Below are 21,748 nucleotides of genomic sequence, written 5' to 3' on the forward strand. Positions count from 1 at the left end.
AGTTGAAATATGGCTAAAAGGGCAACGAGCAACTTGGCAAGAGATGTCCTGAAAACTGCAAGAAATTAGAAAAAGGTGACAATACATGACATGATAATAATAAAAATAATAATACTTTTAAAAAGAGGGGAATTAATTTAGCTCTTTTCAGGTAATTTTTTTGTTTTTGTCTAGATTTTGTTTTTGTTTTTTTGCTAATATTGGGCTCATGTTATTGTCACTTTTTACTTTTTTTTGTTGCTAATTTTGGGTTATTTCTAACTGCTCAAGTCCAACTCGTGACTTGAATCCACACCTCTGAATTTTGATATTTAATTTCCACTCGTGTAAATGAAATTGCTGCCAGTCAGCTCTGTTGATTAAATGTTAAAAGGGCTTGTCAAAGCAGCAAGAGCATCACAAGCATCAAACAACCTCTGCTCAAGAATTTCCAAAATAGACACAGACCTGAAACCAAAACCCACGATTAGCCCAGAATAATTTTCTCTGAGGCAAGCTGCATGGCACCACCCTAAAGAGTAACAGCATACAATTATATACATTCAGTGAGACTGATGAGATTTTAATGAAGTGTAGTTACATAATAGTGAGCATTACTTCCTTTGACAGGCAGATTTAATTATAGCAGATAAAAATGTTACATTTGTGTGTTAAATTCACACATTCCTCCTCTTTTGATTTTCTTTGATAATATATATTTTCAATTAAAGGAAGCTGTAGTGGACAAATAGCAGGAGTTTGCAAGTGCTCACAATATTTAAAAAAATCACAAAGCATGCGCTGTTGTGAGACACACCGTCAACGGAAATTAAAAGACTTAAGAGAGTGAAAAAGGCCGAGAAGAAAAATGAGCAGGAGAGGAATCAGAGCGGTGAAGGCCAAGGTGTGAGCCAAGTCTGTCACCATCTGGCTACCGTGTGTGTGTGTGTGTGCGAGTCAATCTGTTTCTGTGTGGTCAGTCTGTCTGTGCGGACACACCCACATACTGTACTCACACACACACACACGCGCTACACAGGCCTCTAGAAAAAACAATAGCAGTCAGTCACAACATCAGTTATTGTGCTGTCAGAGAACAAAGCTATAAACTGGCTGAATGACATCCTGCGTGCTTTACATGTCATGACAGACAGAGATGTGGAGGGGGGGCTCGGCCTGACAGATGCCATGATCACAAAGCTCAAGGATCCCTGGAGTTTGGATAGGATCCAGTTCTGGATGGTGGTAATCTTGGTTTAAAGGAGGATAAGAGGGGAGAGGAGAAGAAAGAAGTGGGAGAACAGATTGGGAGACAATCTATGAACTCGTTTGCCTACATTTATATGTGTAAAAACCAATTTCCTTGACCCTCATTTGCATTAAACTTGAGTAGGAAATGTCCAACTTCAACAACACAGATTCCAGTTTTCTGCAAAACAATGTTGGGTTTGGAGGAGACACAAGACCTAAATCATGTGACCTCAGATGAGGAATTTGGTGGAATATGGTGTTGGGAGTTTTGGACTACAAGGACTGTGCAAAAGAGGAACATTAGGACAGAATATTACCTTTTTTTCTACCAAAATAAGCATAAGCAAGTTTATGTGGGCTTTTTAAACTCCTTTCCAGATGCCAGTAGATGAGTATGCCTCTCTGTTTGTTTTTACTGGTGTGTGTCATTCAGCCACAAGAATGTGCCAGAAAACAGGGTTAGTAAACAGTAGACAGCAGCATGGAGGCCAGTGAAATGTTATAGTGGTTACTTCTTTTTTTATATCTGGTACTTATTCAGTCTCCCTTTCAAATTTAACTCTGATTACTCAGAAAGATGTTTGAGCACTGTTTGATATAGATGGAATTTGTGGTGATGCCTCATTGTATCACGCTGCAAAATGGCAGAAAATTAGTGCTTCCACCCGGGTGTCATGTTTCCATCACTGCTGAAACAATAATTCTTGTGACTACTGCAGTCACCTCTACCAGAGATTAATGATGATTATAACAATTCCTGAAGACAAAAGCATAAAGTTAGTGGGTTTTAGTGAGTTTTTTGTCTAGTTTTGTCCTCAAAACAAACATATATTTGTCTCTTTACTTGTCAGTGTCAGCCAGGTCCATTCTACTTCTTTTGTGTACCAATATTTACATGTATTTTGCTTTTGATGGCCCCAAACCCATTAACCCGGTAACTAGCTCTACTGATTCAGTAATTACCGGTAGTAACAGCATCCCAGTGGCTGGACGCCCCAGTTGCAGAAACATGAAAGCCACCCTTTAGCATTGTTAACTATGTTTGCACCACTAGCTGTGTTGACACTGCTAATAGTGCAATCTGTGCCAACACTGATAAAATATTTAATAATGCTATCGGGGGTTTGCAGCAAAAAAAAAACAAAAAAAAAAAACACTTATACTAAGAAAAGACCATGAGGTGGTTGCCATGTTTCCACAGCAACACTATTGAGTCGGGATGACGTTACTAGTGGTAATCGCAAAATGAGAGTGTTACCTCGCTCCCACCAGACCCGGGTGGTGCGCAGTGCAGCAAACTGAAGAGTAGCAAACTGAGCCCATAGACCAACATGCATAACCAGTCAAAAATATTCCTGGCAGTTAACCACTGGCATTCCTTGTGCCAATCACTATCCTGCACAGGACCAGACAGAAAAACACGAGAAGAAAACTGAAAACTGAGGGGCAGCAGGTCACGTCAAACAAGACGAACTTATTAAGACTGAGAAAGGTTTCCAGGTATGTTTTTTGACAAAAGCAATTTCCTTTAAATATCTGCAAACCCTTCTCCAATAACTACAGTAAGCCCCTGTGCATGCAGTGGGGAGATATCCCATATCACATTCAAGTAATGTAAGACACTGGAATGCAGTGGGGAATGTCATTGAGGGAACGGTGTTGAAATCTTTAAATATCAAAACCAGTTAGAATAACACGGGCATCACGAACACATGACGGGTCACGAGCCTGAAAGCGTCGAGCCTGAAGCAAACGAGACGCCAAGTTTTCAGTCACGACACAAGCTGGAAGGAACAAGACCTAAATTTAACCTCAGCAGTGTGAAAAGAAGCAGTAATGAAAAGGTGAGAGCAGAAGTGCAGGAGAGTGAGGAAAGCAGGATCCCAAACAGACTCACAGCCAACAGGCGTGTTCAAATTCAGCTCTTTTTGGGCACTGAGGCAAACCGCTAGAAACAATATACTGTAGCTGCCAAGTTCACAGAGTCTGGTCAAAAAGAGTGAAGATAGAAAAGGTGTCAAACTTCAAAGCTGAATTTAAAGAAAGGGACGATACAAGACAAAAATCTAAACCACATTTAGGGTTACCAAGTTTTACTTTCACTAGTTTCAGTAAAGAGAGAGGAAGTAGGATGATGTGAAACCAAATCCCACATCCTGTTTGAGGCGACATCACTGATTAATCACCACTGTGAACAGGCAAAAGAGACCTCAAAATACTGTGTAAGCTTTGTCTTTCACGTGCAGGTTCTACCTACTGTTGTCAGAGATAATACCTGTATGTTTCCGATCCGACCTCCCAGTCCTAATCCCCCTAACCGGCAGAGTAAGTCCACTCTGTAACACGCGATGGCCGTATCTTAACAGCCAAGATCGTAGGGTCAGGGATTCTCTGGCTGCAGAAGGAAAGTCATTCATCTCTTCAATAAGAAAGTTGTGCTGGAGAAGTCAGAATTCCCCTGCTTTTTTAGCTTTTTATGGAACTTCTTTCACTTTCTAGAGGGATGTGTAATGGTAATAATATGGTGATATGATATGTATCACACTACTTGTGTTACGATTCAATATATTGACATATATTGCAATACTGTTAGCAAGTCGGCGGGGCCAGAATTTTAGCACAGGACTGTCTATTTACGTACAAAAAAGGAGTATTGAGCACTAAGATGAAGCACACTAAGGCGGAGCAGGGCGAGTCATTCCTTATATTTCCTCGAAAACACAAATTTATCAGCCAGTGGCCTCTCTTCCTCTTTCTACAAAGCTACATGCCACTTTTGCTGTTGCAGCATCTTTCAGTACCATAGAGACATTTTTAATGATGTGAAGTTGAAGGCTTGTAAACATGGACTGCGGGCAAAAATCATAGCTCTACCCTCAGCGACATCAAGTAATTTTAGCATTAACAATGTTAACGTCAATCTTCAGGCTCGTCAGACAGATAACGGTAACATTACTCAGGCGAAGCCACAGTCTTAAGACACCTTTCAGGTTAACTTGCTGAGAACATGTCCGGTGAAATGAGCTACTGGATTTGAATGCTCGATAAAATGTACTGTGCTGCAGCTTCTACCAGCTGATCAAATAAAACATCAACTTTCAGATGACGTTTCTCATGCAGCAGGGAACGTATAGAGCATGGAGGCAAAAGAGAAGAGGGAGCCTTCAAACAACTTTTAGTCAAAGTAGAAATACAGAAGTATAGAAATACTTTGTTACAAGAAAAAGTCCTGCATTAAAAATCTTAAGTAAAAGTTCCAAAATATTAGCATCAAAATATACTCAAAGACAAAATAGTAAAAGTTCTCATCTTGAAGAATGGCCCATCTCAGGTTGTTATTTAGGCTATTGTATTACTGTATTTTAATTATTGATTCATTATGTAAACAACACTGTAATTTTGCAGATGGAAAAGGTGGGGTTAATTTGTTAAATTAAACTTCTTGTGAATTTCACAAAGGGACCAATAAAGTTTCATCTGTCTCCCCACAATAAATCATAATGTATTTGTTGACTATATTTGTATGAATAATCTGAATGTGCAAAGTAATGTTGTTAAATACAAGTAGTGGAGCAAAAAGTATAATGCTGGTTTGGAAATGTAGAAGAGTACCTCAAAATTGTACTAAAGTAAAGTACTGGAGTAAATGTACATAGTTTCATGCCACTACAAAGGACACTGATGCAGCTCAAAGAGATGACTGTTGAAGAGGAGAAGAAAGAGACAACAAATAAAGGAATTTATGGTTAAATAAGGCAGAGGAAAGCAACAAGATGCAAACCAAGGTAAGAATGAATGTATTTAAGTTAAATAGCAGTGTTAATCATTTGGCAGACCTTTTTAGCATGAAAAGGGCCCACTTAATACCAGCAATTACTATTGTGGACCATCTAAATGTAGGGAGATAAAGCTGCTGTCATGTGCTTTGAGAGGCTCCAGCTGCACCAAAGTTAAATCAGGTAAAGCTGCTTTTATTCATAAAACTAAGGCTGCACAACCTGTACTTCTCCATGCTTCCCACAATGTGTGATAACAAATTTACAATCCAAAGTTTCAAACTTAATTCCAGACAGTATGTGATTGCAATAAGATTTGTTTGTTCAGGCTGTTAACTTTTAAAATGTGCCAGAAAAAAACTGAGCCAATGTTGCTAACTAAAGTGGCACTTAAAATGGAACAGTCTGTTCTCATGATCTGCTCTCCTCTTGGCCACAGTTTCAGAGGAGGAAATGCTCACCCAGCCGAGGTCAAACATGATATATTTAGGTTTTGTTTATATTAAAATAGGAGATTAAGAATAGGCTCGGTGTTGCACCATCTGGGAAACAAACAGGGAAAGTGAGAATCTTCTACCAGGTCATAGTTTGAGAGTTTTATGGTCTAAAAATAAACCGGTGTGTATGTGTGTCGAAAATGTTTCAGCTCTGCGGAGCCCAGACTGGGGTCCTTTCAGTTCAAATCACAATCACTTCATTCAGCGACGACCATCAATGAGCCTTTCTTAGCCGCCCAGAAACTCACACTTGTGCTCAGACACATTTTTATCATATCTTAGAGCGTGATTTTGTCTGGTCTAGCAGAACAATGCTGAGCAAACCCAGACATGTTGAGTGCTTTCTCTGTAACATATGCACACAGTGACACATTCATTGGTGTGTGCACTCGCATGCAAACACACAATTAAAGAGTCTGAAAAGGCTGTTGGAGTCAGATTTTCCTCTGGACTGTAAACCTGCAAAGGCCAAGGTCACGTCCTTAAAGGCAGTGTCCAGTTTCACACAGCTGTCCTTTTAGGCCTCACATGAGATAATTAGAAGGCTTGCAGGTCTTGCAGTGAGCCTTGACAACCAACTGCCCATCAGTGGACTTTGGCTTCAAGACTTGCAACCCAAAAAATAAATCCAAAAGTTTTAAGAAGTCGTCAAAATAGCTCCAGGCATGGAAAATGGTGTAAAAACCAGCATGTCTGCTTGCAATGCATCTTTCCAGTGTGTCCTAGCTGTTAAAATCCAAAATAACTGGGTTCATTTCAGCAAGTGAGAGTCACAGAGGCTGTCTGCAGCTGTGGCGACTGCTTCCTCTTTTTGTTTACCTTTCATAAAATGACTCATGCAGCAAACAAGACTCAAATTATAGTGGTGCCCCCGGAGCAAAATGCATGTTTGGGGGAGCTGTGTGTCACAACTGAGAATAAAAATATCCATTACGGTCAGCTGGCAGGTTGATTGTGGTAGATCCTACGCAGTGAGAGTGTCTGGTTTGCGTTAGAGGAGATAAACAAGAATGGAGTTGACTGTGTCAGCAAAAAGACTCAAATCGATGGTGAAACTGGAAAGCGTTGGTTTAAACTTTCTTCACTCAGTGTCTTGTTCAGTGTCCAGACTCCAGTGGCTCTTTGCCTATCGGGACTCTTGCCAGTAAGCTGTCAACAAGCCTGTCCACTCATCAGACTGTCTTTCTGCCAAACCCACCCTCACTGTTACCCTGCAAAATCATCAGCCTGCAAAAGCAAACACAAGATACAGAAAACACACTTCCTCTCTTACTTTCTTTAAAGGAACCATATTGTAAAAAATCAGATTTCTATGTCTGTTTTTATTATAAACTGGGTATAGATGCTAGAGCTCTGATTCTCTACGTGTCCCTAATTTAGCCCGACCCGAAACCCTGGGCTTGAATTGGGTCGGGTTCTCACCAATTTACCATTGTTGTTGTTGTTGTTGTTGTTTTTAATGAAACTAGTTGTTCTCATGTGTAAATGGCAGGAGTTTCATTGAAATGAATCAAGAGGGAAAGAAAGAGAAAGAGGGGGGACTTTAAAACCTATATCTGCAAATTGGGAAAACAATGAAATTCGGGAAGATTAGCTGCCAGACAACAGAGAGGGTAGATGATTGTTACTGAAATGTTATGTTTTTGTTATTGTTTAGAAAGTGCTACCAATGCATATATTATATCTCACACGAGGCGGCAGACGCTCACGTGTTAAACATCATGTCTCTTTTGATGTATGCTGTGATGCAATGTATAATAACACACTGGAGCGGGCTGATGCCACCATGGTTTTGTTCTGTGTAAAAATACAAGGGCGATATAAAGAGGGGACTTTGTCGGGGCCCTATAGCATGATCTCTGTGTAAAACCTGCTATAGTGAGCTCTATAGACGAGGATCCGCTCCCAGATAAAACCGTCTCATTCTGACATAACAAAAAACAACAATTCTTATTTTCCAGGTGATTACACATTACAAAAAAATACTTCTTGAATTATGTCCCATTCCTGCCAATATACCCCTCAATATCCTACAAACTGAACCTTTGAACAAGCCATCAGGTTTTTTTGTGAAGCTGTAATGTCACAACAATAGTATACAATGATAAAGAAGTGCTGCTTCAGTGCGCTTACATTTTGTGTCCGTAATGATGCTGCAAAGAGGTTGAGAATGCAGATGTATAAGACCCAGAAACACTCCATTCAGAGCAGACTGAGCTTTTCGTGAGTTTGTGTAAAAGAGAAAGGCACTAAAATGGAAACATTCAGACAGAGAGTGAATACAGATATATTTAGGCAGGCAGAGTGAGAAAAATAGTGTTTTTTGATCATTAAATGATGTAAACATGCTCTAGGAGAAACCCCTAATACGTGTAAAAAGAGAATATGGGACTTTTAAATCCGAGTCCTCTTTGTTGCTACATGCTGGTGTCACCGGGATGCTTTATTTCACAGTAATGGCTCCCTATTCTCGTATCCAGTCCCCCCTTTGTCCCTTGAGGCCTTCTGCTAAGAAAACCTACATATTTCATGTCACTTTTTCTCTTCACTCTCTCCTTTTGTTACTGCTCCTCCATTATAGTAAGAGGCCTCGATCTATCTTCCCCAAAAGCAAAGTGGTAGTTCATGAAACAGTCACACCAGTGTGTCTACAACTTTAAGTAAAACCTGAATCTCTCTCTCAGGTTTTCTCAGAAGTCATGTCAGTTTTCCACTGACTATAAAAGTCGACACAGACATATTTTACCTATTAATTACTTTGTTTGTCTTCCATCTTTCCCGTTCTTTGGATCCTGTCTCGCCCTGCAGACCACGGCCAAGTAAAATATTCTCACCATCTGTCGTGGTGTGCTGAGGGTTTACAGAGAGCCCCACAGCGTCACTGATGCAAATGACCGATGAAATCCCCCCAAAAATGAGCCCACATGGCATTTGTAAAATCTATAACTGGGATTATGATAGATTATACATGGTTGATGTGGTCCGCTTAAAACTTGCAAAAGGAAATTCATTCAGTGAAGACTTTCAGTAAAATGAAATCAAGATATCTTTGTAAAACATGCATGAAACAACAGTCTATGACTTGAGCCAAACTGGCCTGAAGTGGGGGATGTTTTAAAGTTACTTCTCTGTCATCCTGCACTCACACTAATGTCAACATGGATAGAAACCAGATGGGTGAAACTGATGATAAGAACTCTCCACAGGGGGAAAAGACAGGAAAAAAAACACCTCCAAGCTGTTTTTGCTTCAGTCCCCTGCTATGAATTCCTGCAGGGATCTTTGTCAGGCACATGAGAGGAAAATGTGTTATTACTTTCAGATATTACTTTAAAATTCTGCTATCACTGGATGTTTTTACTCTCACTTTTGCAGCAATAGCCCAGAAATTGACCTTGCTAGCAGAAAAAAGTCTGGAAATCTAATAATTTGTTCCTGAAAACTTCAAGGTTAAAGAGATAAGGGGAGAGAAGCGAGAGATATGGGAAGAGTGAAAATGAAAGTGATAGTTAAAACCCTGCTGAGAGAGCGGGAGGGAATCACCTGAACCTGTCTGGCTGTGAGTGTGCACACTAAGCAGTTATTTGAGCTGTAAATCTGCACATTTTTTTTGTATTTTCACAATCAACCTTAAACTCTGCAGGTTTCATAGCAGAGGGTATTAAAGAACAGTGTCCTGCTGCTAAACTGCAGGTCAATCGGGCCAAAAATCAGCAGAAAAGACAGCTTAAGTTACAGCAACATAAAGCTGCACAATTTATCCTTTTTAATCATCATTGCAATATCAACTTGTGCGATTACCACTCCAAGAAAAACTGATTTTGCTCTCAGGGATTTAATTGGTTGAAAGAGAGTATGATTAGAATACTGTTCTCTTAAATGTAACTCATTTTCTTATGTTGATGCATTCGGTTCAATGTGCAATCAAAGAATGTTGGAAATCATTTCCTACTGAGCTGCAACAATTATTTCACTAGTTGTCGTTTTTTTAAAATGAAAAACAAACATGATAATCAGTTATTTGGTTGGAGTAATTTAAAAATAAAAAAGAAGTCAAAATTCTCTGATTCCAGCTTCTTAAATATGAATATTTCTGGTTTCTTTACTCCTTTATGATAGCAATCTGAATATCTTTGGATTTTGAACAAAACACAACGTTTGAGGAAGTAAGCTTGGGCTTTGGGAAACAATGATTGACAAATGTCACCCTTTCTGGGTTGGGCGAGATGGAAAGGTTCAAGTTTCATTCCAATGCTATCTTTTTAAAAGAGCCTTTATGTTTCTCTTTCTGCTTTATTCATTTGTATGCATGCTGCTACTATTTTGTCCGAGACCAGGTCCTTGAGGAGTGTTTCCCCGAGGCAAAAAATAATGAAGTCATGTTTAATAGCCTAAACACACGGGCTATTTTCTGAAAGGACAAAGACACATAGTCCATAAAGTCTGGTTCAGTGGTGTCATGTTAGAGTCATTGTCAGAGCTTTAGAAGTGATGGTACGGTTTTATTTCAGGATGCCTCTTCATCCCCACTGTGTGTGGTTAACCAAGCAACTGCTCAAATATGTCAGAGGATAATGAGTTTTCTCTATAGCCTGGTGTTACTGGCTTGAATGATGAGGTATTTAGGAAAGGAACAGGTTTTTTATGCTGTTTTTCTTTTTTTTTTTAGTACTGCCTTCAATATCCCCCTGATACGAGGCTGAAAAATGCCCAGAGCAAAAACAGCACAACTTCCCCTCGAGCCAAAAAGAGTAAAACCCAGTGAACAGCAGGACAGCTGGGCGAGGCTTCCTCCCTCCTCGACTGTCCACCAATCATATCCTCTCGCTCAGATTAGGTTAAACAGCTTAACCTACTGGCAAGACGTCAGAGCCGGTTCCTCCACGCTACCAGAAGGGAGAGGACTCCACACACACACACATACACACACACACACACACACACACACACACACACACACACACACACACAGGACTTACCACACTGTTGAATAAACAGCATGTTGGCAAAATACCTGCACGCATTGTCAGCAAGGCACTGTGGGAAATCAAACTGCCAACACCCCTGATGGGATGATGAAAATGCCGACAGTGTGTCTCAATATATGTGTGTGTGTGTTTAGAGCACACTTGAGGCAGACAATTAAATCGAGCAGCGGAGAAGAACACATGTACAATGTTGTTCCATTAAAAAAAGCAATTGGAGTCTCGTGTAGGATGGCGGTGGGTTTGTACGATGCCTCATGCAATAATGAGGTCTGTAAATCTCACAACAGGGCCGCTTTGTTTCCTAAAAGCCTCTGGAGCTCCATCGAGACACAGGATGATAAAATGGAAATGGTGCAAGCTTTTATCTAAAGCGTCCTACTGTACCATGAGAGTACACTTGTAGCTGCTTTGGGAACGCATGGTTCAGCTTTGACATGCTTAAAATCTTTTATTATTATTCATGGAAGCAAACCTGTGATGCATGTCGTACTTATCTGACATTCTTAGATTATCTATAAAATGATACTCGAAAGCTGAATGTTTCAAACTGATGCAAAGATGCGGTACAGGGTGTATTTTCGTTCGCTCACATACACAGTCAGCAGTCAGAAGTGCAGCAGCACACAGTTCATTAAGGCTATTAAGGTCCTTTTAAACCCTTAGTGCCCGTTTGCTGCATTATGTAAATAACTCAGTCGAATCTGAACACACAGACATGATGCACAATTTTTTACATTCAGTGTGACCTATACTTTCCGAGGATATTATCTCTGTGTGTAAGAAATTGCCAATGTGCTTGAGTATCATGATATTATGTTTTGTGATCAATTCTCAAAATCTCTGTATTTTAGGCACTTCTTTTAACCGATATTAGCAAATGTTAACTCCTTAAAGTGGTGTTATGATGCTGGATGTTACAGGTGATAAAGAGGGATAAATACAAATGCAGATCCAACTGTTCTGATTGAATAAAAAATTTAACTTTGCTTGTATTGGGCAAAACAACCATAAAGAGACACAAAACAAGTGCAAAAATGGGAAAAACAGGGACACAAAATGCAAAAAAAACAACCATAAAGAGACACAAAATGACTACAAAGCCACAAAAATTACCTCAGTAAGACACAATGTTACCTCAGAGAGACTCACATGCCTACAGAAAGTCATAAAATGACCCCAAGGAGGGACGAAATGACCACTAAGAGATGCAAACCACCACAAAGTCTGTGTGTCTTGCTCCTGTGTAGAAAAAGTCATGGGACCCTTTGCATTCTGCCTCAAATCCACCCGTGTCCCTGAAGCATCATGGGATTTGTAGTTCCAAAACCAAGAGCAAAGAAGACAAGGAATATAAGATAAAAATCCATTTCTATTTAATGTTATATTACAACATTTTTTTGACCTTACTCCTGAGGCAACCACAGCTCAACAGCGTCATAACCAATGTGGAAACCTTTGCTGTGGTTGTCTTAAGAGCTTTGGGTCCCTCACCCCATTTCACCCCACAGCAAAGAACCAGCCATTCAAAGCAAGATGCCAATGCTTGGCATGTGTTTTTGTTTGTGCGCTGCACGTGTTGCTGAAACGGATGAATTAGGAGCCAAAAGAGGGGTGTGGAAGCACAATTGAATAATTAAACTATGCCTGTGGTAAACACATATGTGTGTGTGGTAATGAGGATATGCAGATGATTTGCAAGTCGGTAAGAGCATTTTAATTACACCACAGACAAAAATGTTCAGTGTAATTAAACTGGATATCTGAATGACATCAAAGCATGTCAATCAGCTTGCATATATTAACATAAACACCATTTTTTACAATATCTCCAGCTGCTCAACTTCAAATGAAAAGTGTTCAAATAGCACAGATCAGTTAAAAAGCTCACTCAATCCTTTAAAGAGTGAGAACAAACACACTTCAATCACATAAATCAATCACAGCTACTAAGCCTGTAAAGTGCTAACAGTGATTTATCTGGGGAGGCAACACTGGAAATTCCCAATCAGGGCTTTAAAGGAATATTCCAGAAAAAAAGTCTGCAGTGAATTATGATGGGAATGATGAGACACGGAGGGAAAAAGGTGGAGAGAGGTGAAAACCGAAATGACTTTCTCACCAAAACATCACATTTTAGGCCACATTCCTCCACTCGTTTCTCAGAGAAACAAACTGCTGGAGACTCGAGGACACAGCAGGGGAGAAGCCATTGAATTCCACCAAGGCTTTTGGAAAACATCCAGAACGGAGACGAGGAGAGAGATTAAGAAACACTTCACCTATTGAGAGAGAACCGAGTTCAGCGTGCTCCCAACACACACACACTCAATGATGTCCAAAGACTGCGGGGTGAAGTTACAGGGCCGGGTCCAGCTTTGCGACAGAGATTGAGCGAGGCCTTAGAGAGGTTTAATAAGGAGCTGTGGTTAACACTTATCAAGAGGGAGAAATCTTATTTAGGATACTGAAGCTGACACTTGAGGTTTAAGCGGCTTTCTAAACTCTAAGCATGCCCACTTACACATTTCTTTTCTAATTAAAAAGGACTGGTTCCCATCGCTTTATTCCAGTATACATGTTTCACTCTACAGTAATAGTAATATAACAAAAACATTTATTCCTTAATTAATCACACAAGGTACAACACCAGTGAAATGTGATCATGTCAGTTCCTTCAACTCGTACAATGTAATTTAGTCCTTTTTTGCATCTTTTTACATCGTTGCTGCTTTGTTCTTGTCCATTTTCCAGAGGGGCCTGGTAATCCACTGTTTCTGGATGTGGAATAATTCAAAGGTTGTTTTGAATTAAGTAGCTTCCACCATAGACTCAGTCAATTCACTAATTTCATCCATGACTTTGACTGTGGTTACCTGGAAGGGCTCCACACCTGATTGAGTCACCTGATTGAATGACACTGTCCAGTATTCCAGGATTTAGCAAAGTTTCTGTGAAACAAAGGTCACTCCAGTTCATGATATTCTGTTGGAAACTGACGTAGGCATGGAGGTCGTCTGTTCTATTATCATGCGCTTGTACAGTGGCACATAACCAGTGTTTAGCCCCTTTCAAACATGCACCACAAACCTGAAATTATCTAGAAATAACCTGGAGGAGCTGAATGTGAGAATGCAAATGTCAGAATCTTTATCCTGCCAGCTCCCTGCTACAAAGTCTGTGTAATGTCGGATTGAACTCATGTGAATAGAGCACTGTCACAGCGAGCAAGTGGGCATGTTGGACTAGTGTAATACCAGACAAACACATCCCAGGGTAAAGAATAAGAGTAATTTAAACTAAGATGGCAACAAGTGTCGATCCAGAGAAATAATCAGATTGGGAAACTTCTGTCGATAAGGGCTGAAGCCGAAACTGTTTGACAATTTAAAGGCGCAGCAAGAGACTGTGCTGTTTATGACCACATTACAAACTGCCTACATTACAGGGGTGTAATCCATGTCATGTCTCCTGCAAGCTCTACCCAGGCGCCACACCTTGCTTAAACCAAGTGGACTACTTCGTGCAGAGGAAAACACTTTTGACACGGGCAATCTCCTTTTGCATGCTACATGTGTGACAGAAATACTCATATGATCTCCAGACAATGTCCAGACCTGATTCTAACATTGTCTGGAGTTTATATGAGTATTTCTTTCACGCTTGGAATGCAGAGATTGTGTTGCTTGTGCATGTTGTTGGGGTCGTAGCTGATGCCCATCTTCTGCATCTTTGCCTCTCAGCTTACTGATGTTTACATCCGGAAACCTCGACCTGGCCAGCTAGCAGTCACTCTATGCATCTACATCCATCACTATCCAACCACAAATCACATCATCACCACCACTTGCAAAACAGACATTAGAGTATTAATTTGGCACAAATGGAGAGGTGATGGAAACGTCCACGTCTTTGTCATCAGTGTATTTGATTTTTTAAAAGGTGGTGTGTTTCTGAAAAATATTCAAGCTCTCCTTCCTCTACCACAAGCATCCTTAGCATTGACTTTATCACCTACGCCAAGGGAAACCCCTGACACAAACTGTTATTACAATATATCATCGCGTGCAGATTTACGACAGCAGAGACAGCTGGAAAGAGGAGCCACAAAACCTAATAATTACACACCAAATTAGGTTTTACTTTTCAGGTGGAGGAGAGGGAAAATCAGCCGCCAAAACCTCATAATAATGCACTGGGAATAATCTGATTAGGAAAAACAGCAGCACTGCCTGAAGCTGAATGTCCAACATGTACACCCAAGTGCAGCTACTATTTTTTGCCAGATTCATTTTTCAAATACAACAGGAGCTCCAAATGAGTTTTGGCTTCCTACCAAAGTGTCTGGTGGTGATGATAAAGCGACCAGCGTTTGGCTGGCAGACTGATGTTAATTTCCTATTGTGTTTAAAACAACAACAGTAAGGTACTGCCATGTTAGAGGACGGTAAAATTATTATTATAGCATGTTAAGAATCAAAAAATAATTAATATCCAAGCTGTGAGATTGGAATGGCAAGACAGCTCCAAAAATTCGGTGTAGCATGGTGAAACAAAGGTACAGTTATTACCCTAAATGGGGCCCAGTAGCTCTTCCACTGTTGGCACTGGGGACCTCATTCACTGCAATTACAAAAAAAAAAATCTCATCTGCAGCCAAGCAGAGGGGACAGTTTTTGCTCTCTCCCTGGCTGCCGGCGTGCTGCAAAAAGCTTCAGTGGGAGACGGATGTGTGCCTGTATGCATCTTTCTCTCTCTCCCCCGGTGCTGCCATCCCCCTCTTTCTCTATCGCAGCGAGTGTAACACCACGTCTCTTTTTCGTCCCTCAGCAGGGCCCCCTTGGTGTATTTCCTACCCCCATCCTGCTCCCTTTCAGGAACAATCTCGGAGTAATTGTTTCTCCATCAGCAATAGCCTTCCACTCACTGAGTAATAATCTCTCTGTCTCATTCGCTCAGTTCCCTCCTTCCTAGCTCCGAGGCAGCTGCGTCTGTGGCCCTGTCTTTGAACTCAACCCATCTAAATGCTTCCACGTGTCTCACACTCCCACCTTTACAGCGAATAAAAATGCATGCTTCTACTAAAACAGTGCCAAAGTAGTGCTGCACTAATGCTGCAATATTTTCACCTCCTTTAAAAGTGATATTTTTTAACTTTAACTGTATGAAATCCTCTCGATTTGCTCTACAGGCAGGTCAAACTTTGGGGTCAGCTACAGAAGGAAAAATAAGAAGTAGCTGAGAGGAAAGGCAGTTAGAAGTCCCTCTCTGAGGTCTCTGACCACAGGAATGAGACACTGAATGCCAGCCATTACATAATACTGCACAGTTCCTCTGTGTGTGCGCGACTCTGTATGTAAGCATGCTGCATCCACATGGTGGTCAAACGTGTGGTCAGGACACCAAACAGTGTCCCAGAGCATCTCCAAGACTGAGAATTTTAAATGACCTGTTTGACCCAGGAGTCACTTACCAATTAACCACCACAAAAAGTTATGGTAAACAGCGAAAGTGAAAGTAAAAGTCAACCCAAGACTCACTCTCGTTTGACATTATGCCTCGCTATATTTGTATTTTTTCAGTCCTGTCTCTTTTGGTTGACTGCTGCTTTCGGTCTGGCACCTTGTCCCAACCTTATGTTTTAAGCCCCTACCTCACCTGAGCTCTGTGGGGGTACACACGCATACAAGCACCCGCAACACAGAAAATAGGACGAAAATAAGAAAAACACAGGCAGAGGACAGTTTCTCTGCAGACAAAATACTCTCCACACATTTTTAAACATCATAAGCGATGCTTGAGAGGAATTATTTCAGTATGGGTCTATACATTTTTTTTTAGGAAAATGCTGCATGGTATACATTCAAATTCATATAAATATCATAACATTTAGTCCCAAGTGCTTTAACTTGCTGTGTCCATACTAGAGGGAGAAACACAAGCAGACATACAGTACATGTGTGTTCATGATAGCAAGTCTGAGATAGCATAAGTGGGACTCCCAAAAACCTTTGTATTTCACCCGGATGGGCATAGTTTTGCAGGACGCAGCTTTGCGCTCTTCAGCAACCTCTGTGGTCGTCTCAGCTTGTGAGTCCATGTTCATACTTTGTATGGTAACTTGTGCGTACATTTGTAAGAATGAGGAACCAAAATCCTGAGTTATTTCAGTTTGATTGAAATGAGAAGTTGGACAGAGAGACTTTCTAAAGCTTAAAAAATGAGGGCATACAGAATACGCTATTCATGATTTCCGATCATTTGTTTATTTGGACTCACACATTTACACAGACTTTTATAGTCTGCTTTTAAGTCCACTTTGCCATCTATATGGAAGTTGTGACAGTAAAATCAGAATACAGACCCCTCCATCTGAGTAGATGTTTGCTGTTGGAGATAATTTAGATTTAGATATAAATGTGAAAGTATTTTAGCACCAACTTGTTGAACATAGTTTTCAGTATAACGGTATGATGGTTAATTTGAGGATTTATCATTTGTAAGGTAAAAGTCATTTGAAAATCTTCAGAAGTCATTCCAGCAAGGAGGAGGTGCAGTTATGATCACAAAAAAAATAATAAATAATGTCTTACTTTAGGGTTTGAGGTCTGTTGTGGGTTTAATCTTGGAGATAGAGCAAATAAAAGTTTAATAAACAACCTGCAAGCTTATCATAAAAGAGACTAAATGACCCAATGGGAGGTGACAGGAACGCACATCAAGCACACAACAGTCTGTGTGTCGCTTTGTGGTTTTTAGGGAGTCCAAACCAGGAGACTGGAGCTTATCAGGGTCTGTGTAGGCTGTAGTTTAAAAATAAAAGCTCTCAGCTGATAAGAGGAGCTCAGCAGGGTATCTAAGGGGGACGGGTTTTAAAAAAAAAAAGCCTCACAGGGCTGACTAACAGATAAACTATATATCAGTAGCACAAGGCTAATTGGTAGAACTCAAAATGGTATCTTCACCCAGAAAGAGCCAAGAAACCACAATGTCGAAATCTCCATAATGCATTTTTGTGGAGGTGTGTGGTGTAACTCAGTGCTGAAGAGAGGATGATGCATCACCCCTGTATTTAAATGATTAAAAAACAATACATTATTCATTTACACTCATCCCACGTTCCCATCAATGGGACATTCACGAAAGAGAGGATGTTACATCAGCAAATCTCATCAAATATTTATTTTAATAGGACTGGAATTAACTAGTCTTTAAAGTGAGTGGAACTGCAGGGCAGGTCGTAGCATGCACACATGCACACATGCACGCCGGCCTATAAACTCACAGATCCATGTAACATGCTTTAATGTGACCCTTGTGAGCCCATATAAACAGCATCAGTACAGGTTTAGTATGTAACTGTGCTAGACTGAGCAGGGAGTTTCAACACACACACACACACACACACACACACACACACACACACACACACAGCAGGTCTCTGCGGACGGTGATGGATGAGGCCTGCCAAAACTACTGTTAGTTCTGTACACGCTCCAAGAAAGCAGAAAGAAAGGAGATTATTTGGGAGATCAGAGGGATGGATGGGTAGAGAAAGAAGAGGAGAAAAAAGTGGCACGCTGAGACGACGGGCTGTAAACGTGCAGAGATCACAAAGTGTTTGAGCCTCACCCTGAAATAACCACATTTTACTGTCCTTAAACATCACCTTGGCTCTACCCACATATCCAAACCTCTTTAACTTAACTGCCAGGACCCCTGCCAACTTTAGAAGTCATAAAGACATATGATCATAGTTTGGCTCCGAGCTGCAAAATACCACATCTCATATCACTTTGTGCCTCTTCTATCTCCAGTGTAAATGTCAAGAGACAAAAATGCTGGAAATAACTGAATCTCAGCTGAGTTTTAACATGCTTCAGGGTACTGCAGCACAGGACACACAAACATCTCCAAATGTTATTTAAGGATTCTAGCTGAAAAGTTTTGTTGCACAACCCAAATATTAAAAATAACTCTGGGACGTAGTCTGGACAAAATTGTGACTGTCTGGTTCTGTGCACGCTAATTCTCAAATGGGAGGCTGCGTTAAAACTAATTCCCTCTGCTCTTGTTGGGGCCAAACAGCCTCAGCTGTGCAAGCACAACAATGAGGCAGTATACCTCTGCTGTGGAGGAGGGATGAAACAGTTCACCCACACATGTGGAGAAAGCTGGGTCTTAAAGGCGCACTTCACCCCCCCAAATGATCATTTGTATATCAGTGACTCACCCTGTATTATGCTGAATTCAGGAAAGAAACGTTTATTTCCACATGCCTCCAGGGTGACGAAGAATACAAAAAATGAGAAAGTTCTTCATAAATTGAAGATCACGTTTAACAACAGCAAAACTTTTTCAAAACATCAGTTTACAAACTCACCAGACAGCCATTTCAAATGGCTAACTGAACTTATCTGACACTTATTTTCTCTTTAAAGTCAGAAATCATGGACAAAAACAGTCATTTTACCTTGCTCAACACAGGAGCTGCTGGTCGATCACTGCCTCAATCTGAAATCTGAATCTGAACTAACCCTTTAAAACAATAGTTCTAATTTTTCTTGAGGGAGTTCCAGACTGTCTACCCAAAAATCGGGAATAGTTAAGTTTAAATCACGTGCATGTGCAACTCCAACTCCAAAAAAGTTGGGGCGCTGTGTAAAACATGAATAAAACCAGAATACAATGATTTTCAAATCCATTTTGACCTATATTCAATTGAATACAGCACAAAGGCAAGACATTTGATGTTCAGTCTGATAAACTTCATTGCGTTTTTGTGAATATACACTTATTCTGAATTTGATGCTTTCAACACATTCCAAAAAGGTTTAATTGCACATTTTTATTTACGTTATTTGCAGTGTCCCTTATTTTTTTGGAATTAAGCTTGTACATGGAGACTGGATATCACTATAAAAAGGTAAAATTAAATAAGGCCGGTCGTGAATATCAACAGCAGCCTTCCAAATATAAAATAATTAAACTTTCTGCCATTCTCAGCAACTGAATATATAACCGGGTGGTTCGTAGGACATTCACTAAATGCTAATATGAAGGCAATCTTGAATATTACTGGACATAACTAGAGTAGGATTACTGAGATTGGAGTAATACAATAGAATAATGTGGCATTGGCATTCAGATCAAGAGAAACAAACATTAAATGGTGGTTTGAGAAGAAATAAAAAGAAACATCATGTTGAGACAGCCTGTAATTGTGTCTTTCTCTAACTTCATTGCTCCTTTTGTCTTTTCAGACACTTTTTAAAAGGTGAGACTGCCTTGCTATCTTCCCATCTCATTCCTTTCATATCTGCTCCTTCCACATGTGTCACTTACTCCCGAGGTGGCTGACAGCACAAAGGCCCATCCATTTCAAATGTCAACACTTGCACATTGCAGCTAAGGAGTGAATGTGTGTGTGCATAATGTGACGGGGGACTTGTAGCTCGTTTATCACAGGCCTGGGGGGACTGCTAGTCCATCAAATGATGTTGTCTGTAAAGCGCTTCTATCATCCTAATCCTCATAACCCTCCCCCTCTGTGGTCCTAGAGCTTTCCCCTGCTCGCTTTTAGACACACAAGGTCAAGAGCCATGCAGATCTTTATAAAGCCGCGATCCAATCATGAAACAAAAACCCCACAGTGATCTTATTGCACCTGAACGGATACACCTCCCACACACATGAAAACGCACAACCGGACTCAAATGCTATCGGTTTTTAAAGCTTCTGACGTCCACTGAGAAGGTCAGTCTCAGCGTGTGGATATATTGGATGGTCTTGCAGGGATTAAGGTCAAGTAAGATGGCTAGACAAGACAAATATCTCCCAATCAAGACACCACTGATTGATAGAAGAAGCTCATACTGTCTTTGTGTTGTATAATCTTTGCGACTGAAAGCTCCATCAGATGTTATGCAAAAGGTTATCGTCTCTTTCATATCAGACACGACAAGCAGAAGTAGAAAGGGTCATGCTGCCTACAGCGAAAACAAGTATAAAAGACAGTTGTATGCAGAGCCATGGTCGGGTGGAGTTCATTTCCAATCAAGAGGATATAAACCCTTGCAGCCCGCATTAATATTACACACACTCGTATCACTTTGCACACAAAATGCAATTTCCAAAATCAGGCTGTTGAATGGATGCACCAAGCTATTGTTACCTGTGCTAACGTTACAATGTCAAGAACAAAACAGACCAAACATATCATTTTAAACCCAATGTCTCGTTGTTTTTCTCTTCTTCCCATACTTTTGTCTTTCTGTAAGGTTCAAGTTTACTTTGTTGTGGTTAAGGTTTGGGTCCAGATCCATGTAAAGAAAACATCCTGTGAAATTCTTTTTTTTCTATTGTAAACAGACTAAACAAAACAAAAAAAACACCAAACCAACAATGCAGTCGTCCGTCTCTCAGTACTTTCCAACCGTGTCTGTGGTACAGAACCCAAACCCATTCATTCCTGAAGAAGTATATCTTTAAATAGCATTATATATTTTCCAAAACAGCTGAGGAAGGAGTTTGTCGGGACTAATTTCTGCTGCGGATTCATACACGTCTGTTGCTCTAGTGGTCGCTGCAGCACCTTTGTTTGTTATAATGAGGGAGCCAGTGCATGTTGTGGCTCATTAATGTGTTTTTAATGGTTTTTGGACAACAATGGAGCCCCGCAGCACAGAGGAACATGATGCTTTGGATACAAAGCCAGTGCTTAACCCTTTGACACCTGGATGGACATTAGCTGCTGTAGTGCTGCTTTCAGACACCTTTATCAAGTATATTAACCTTTGAAACATGAACAAAAAGGTTTAATTCCATTGAAAAACAAGCAAAAAAAGCAATGAGCAAATTGCAAAAAAATAATAAAAGGTATCAAGAAAACAACATGAAAATCAGTGCTTAACAAAAAGGAGGGAGAGAAGAAAAATACTAGAAAATTATCCCAAAAATAGGGGAAAATGTCCAGAAACTATATTTAGGATTATTAGAATTTTATATTTAAAATATTATTATAAATTATCAATTTTTTGGGGTCATTTCTTGTTAAGCTGCTCATTGTCTTCCTCCCATGTTTTTGAAAGATTTAAGCCACTTTGCTCAAGTTGGAAAAGATCAATTCATTGTTAAGATCTGCTACTATCACTAAAAGGAATATATATATTAAATAAATTCCCTCTGAGAAACAGGTGTAAAGTGCAGTCACTTGTTCCTTTTTGCTGAGTTTTATTAATCCCCACCACAAAACCAAAAT

General features: G+C 40.2%; 1 protein-coding gene across 1 annotated transcript in view; it reads right to left on the bottom strand.

The window, feature by feature from the left end:
- Positions 1-21,748, bottom strand: part of LOC121962944 (FERM, ARHGEF and pleckstrin domain-containing protein 1-like) — a 71,617-nt gene that overhangs the window by 35,468 nt on the left and 14,401 nt on the right. The gene's annotated exons all lie outside the window — the stretch shown is intronic.

Source organism: Plectropomus leopardus, chromosome 24, assembly GCF_008729295.1.
Source record: "Plectropomus leopardus isolate mb chromosome 24, YSFRI_Pleo_2.0, whole genome shotgun sequence".
NCBI classification, from domain to species: domain Eukaryota; kingdom Metazoa; phylum Chordata; class Actinopteri; order Perciformes; family Serranidae; genus Plectropomus; species Plectropomus leopardus.